This window comes from Microcebus murinus, chromosome 12, assembly GCF_040939455.1.
Source record: "Microcebus murinus isolate Inina chromosome 12, M.murinus_Inina_mat1.0, whole genome shotgun sequence".
NCBI lineage: Eukaryota > Metazoa > Chordata > Mammalia > Primates > Cheirogaleidae > Microcebus > Microcebus murinus.
In genome coordinates this window covers 33,432,347-33,436,134 of record NC_134115.1, presented here as the reverse complement: position 1 = coordinate 33,436,134, position 3,788 = coordinate 33,432,347, and the positions used below count along the sequence as shown (strand labels likewise).

Sequence of the window (3,788 nt, the reverse complement as noted above, 5' to 3'; positions counted from 1 at the left end):
AGCTGGTTTGAGCCAACACATCAATAAATTAATACCTTGTTTTTATACCTGAATAGAAAGTTCTGCTATCTGCCTAAACTAGCTAGCACTAAGATTGTATGCATATTGTGGTATGTGTAAGGGCCTATTTTCTCTTAGGAAAAGAAGTCCAAAGGCAGGCAGCCTGGGATCTGTGTGGAAGCTCCATGACTATCAGTGTCCCATGCTCCTTCCTCCTTTCTGCTCTGCCATCTTAGTGAGCAGCCTCATGGTCCTAAGTGGCTGATGGAGCACCAGGCATCACTTCCAACTGTGCCAGACAGTTGGAAGGAAGAAGTGGGAAAAGGTAAAGTGGTTGCACGGCTCAGGGGAGTCTGCTACCTTTTAGGATATTTTGTGTAGGCCCCATACAGCATTTCTGCTTATAATTTGCCAGACAGCACCTAGATACCTGATCACACATAAGGAGGGGCTGAGAAGTGGCATCAACTATGCAGATTGCTTCCCCAGATAAAATCAGGATTTTTTGGTTGGTTTGTTTCAACATAATAAGTAAAAAAATGGAAAAAATGGAATATTAGGTAGGCAACTGCTTAGCAGACTATACCCCTCTATCTAATTCTTTTAAGCCACTCCCTTTATAAGGCACCTCTGACCACATCCTCTTTATTAAACTACAGCATTTATGCCCCAGTGATCATTTTGTGTACAATATCACATTCTTTCTTTCTTTCTTTTTTATTTTTTACAGAGATGGGTTCTTGTTATGTTACCCAGGCTGGTTTCGAACTTCTGGCCTCAAGTGATCCTCCCACCTCAGCCTCCCAAAGTGGTGGGATTACAAGCATGAGCCACCACACCCAGCCTTATTTTACTTTCTGATGAAGTCCTTTGTCAGATTTTGATATAAAGGTTGTGTAAATGTCATAAAGTAGGCTAAGAAGTGTACACTCTTTCTTCTCCCCCTCTTGGGAAGAATTTGTGTAAGATCTGTTCTTCTTTTATTTTTAAGTATTTGGAAGAATTCACTAGATGTCTGTTTTGTCATTTTTTTCTAACTCATTTCTACCGGATTCATAAAACATACTCTAATTGATTATAATATTTGAAATTTGTTGATAATTGTTTTATGGTCCACTATATCGCCAATGTTAATAATAAATATTCCCTATGACCTTTAAAAGAAAGATATTCTTTCATTGTTTGGTTCTGTGTAGGTTAATTGTATCAAGCTTGTCAATCAGGTCATTCAGATCTTCTGTACCTTTACTGACTTTTCCATGCATGTTCTTTAAGTTACTGAGAAATATATGTTAAAAATCTCCTATTGGAGTTTGGATTTGTCTATCTCTTTTTAGCGCTGTCAATTTTTGTTTTATATACTTCAAAGCTGTACTGTTAGATGCATACAACTTTAGAATAGTTATAATCTTGTGATATATTGACCTTTTTCCCTTTATGAAATATCACTCAATCTTTAGTAATGCTTCCTATCTAAAAGTCTTCTTTATCTAATATTAGTATAGTTATATCATCTTTATTTTAATTAGTATTTGCATGATGTATACTTCTAATAAAAATTTCTGTGCCATTATTTAATGTGTGTCTTGTGAAAGCAGGAAACAGTTGGCTTTTGGTTTTATTTTCATGCTGAAAATATTAGTTTTTACATTGGAGTATTTAAGTCATTTATATTTCATGCAATTACTAATATATTTGGGTTTATATCAACATTTGTTCTACCTGTTTTATGCTTCTTTACCCCTTTTTTCTCACTTGCCTCTTTTTGGCTCAATTAAATATTTTATAGTTATTCTAAACAACTTATTGGTTATATACTTCTTAACTATTTCTTTATTGGTTACACTGGAGATTATTACATTTAGTCTTGAGTTATTAACGTCTCATATAAATTAGTATTCAACACTTAGTGCTAGAACCTTAGAACATATGAGCTCCATTTACCTTTGGTGTATTTGTTGTCATGCATTTTAATTTTACATAACTTTAAAACCCCTCAAGACAGAATTAGTATTAATAATAGTACTAGTGTTTTTCACATATATTTGCCTTTTCTGCGGCTTCTTCTTACACTCTGTATTTGTGCCTGGGATCATTTTACTTTTTCCTCAAGAATCCCCTTTAGTATTTCTTGTAGTACAGATCTCCGGACAATGAATTTCTTTTTTCTTTGTCTGGAAATGTCTTTATTTTGCCTTCACTTTTGAAGAATGATTTTGCTCTCTTCTCAGCTGCTGTTCTGGCCTAGGGCAGACACTTCATGCCTCAGGCCTTGTGCTGCCCCTGGTAATGCTGTAGGTCGAGTGTGTACATATGGGCAGAGTTTCCTAAGAGATATGTCACTGAAATTTGTCATCTCTAACCCTGTGGTCATACCCCTTTATAGCTTATGAAAATGTATCTGTTCAGAGGAATTAACTACACTAGCTACCTATAACCAGTTTGTGTTTTATCTTAACATTTTGGGGGTTTTCTTCTTACATTTGCACATACCTCCTGCATTAGATTTAAACTCAAGTGTGAAGTTCATTCAGGCTAAGTTAGTGTTCCCTGGCTTCAATATTCTGTATACAACCTTCATAACTCTTTTCCATATCTATCTGCCACTTACATTATTTACCTAATTTTTTTTTTTGTCTTTTACTGTACCTTTTCCACGTTTACATACACAAATTTTTATTGTTGTGCCACAACTGCCTACAGCATCCAATACAGAAACATGCTGTACAGGTGTGCAGCCTGGGACCAGTACACTATACCACATAGCCTAGGTGGATAGTAGGCCATACCATCTAGGCTTGTGTATGGAATCACCTGAAAATATATTTCCATCATTAAGGGACACAGAACTGCATTCTCGTATTTGGACAATGAGTAAATGTGTCAGGACCAACAATCACCAGCTGCCCAACTACCAAACAATTATGTTTCCAAAATCTCTTCATGTCAATTTCGCACGAAGAGCAATTGAGTTGCCCTACATGTGCTACTCATGACAAAAGCCCTTTTTACCTTAGATTCGCTTTGAATTCATTTTCTTTTTCTTAAATGAACGTATTTTAAAAGAGAATTAATATCACTATCACAAATTGAAAATCAGTACCACTTGTCAAAATCATGGTAAAAATAAAAATAGTGAAAATAAAACATTTCTATTAAATGTTACAAAGAGACCGTTGCCCATTGGAGACTCTGAGCCCCAGGCCTGTTCTCTATTAAAATAAACAACAGTTAGAGAGGCTTCAAAGCCAACATAAGCTGAACTATTATTGTTGATATAATTTTAAAAAACATGAAAGGGAATAAAATATGGAGTGATTTCCTCATTATATGGTCCATTTTGCTTAATGACTTTCTGGTGTACCCCCTAAAGGCATCTCATGCACCACAATTTAGGGCACACTGGGTTGGATCATCTCCGATGTCTCTTTCAACTTGCAGCATCTATGATGTTATTAATATTTTTCCTTCTAAGTGTTTGTGTATTTCCTCCCTCAGTTCTCACTCGGGCAAGCTGTCCTGGACCTACACCTTATATATAAATGGCTCCTTCCTACCAATGATCACCTCCATTCTTAGTGCTCAACATTGCTATTAAAAAAAACTTGGGAATTGTATGTAAGAAACAAAAAAATGGAGAAAATTGTGAAAAGTAGGAAGTGATTGGGAGACAGTGACTCAGACAAAAGGCACCCTGCATTCTTGACCTAGAACATTTTCATCTGTTTTCCCAAACATTTTCTTTTCTCTTCCTTGCACTTCCCATTTGAGGTTTATTTGGGTTAAAA

General features: G+C 35.7%; 1 non-coding gene across 1 annotated transcript; it reads right to left on the bottom strand.

Annotated features, from left to right (window-relative positions):
- Nucleotides 1-2,876: 2,876 nt before the first annotated feature.
- On the bottom strand, nt 2,877-3,010 carry LOC142874733 (U11 spliceosomal RNA). Its single transcript, XR_012922367.1, has one exon. It is a non-coding gene; the product is annotated as a U11 spliceosomal RNA (small nuclear RNA).
- Between the last annotated feature and the right edge of the window lie 778 nt (nt 3,011-3,788).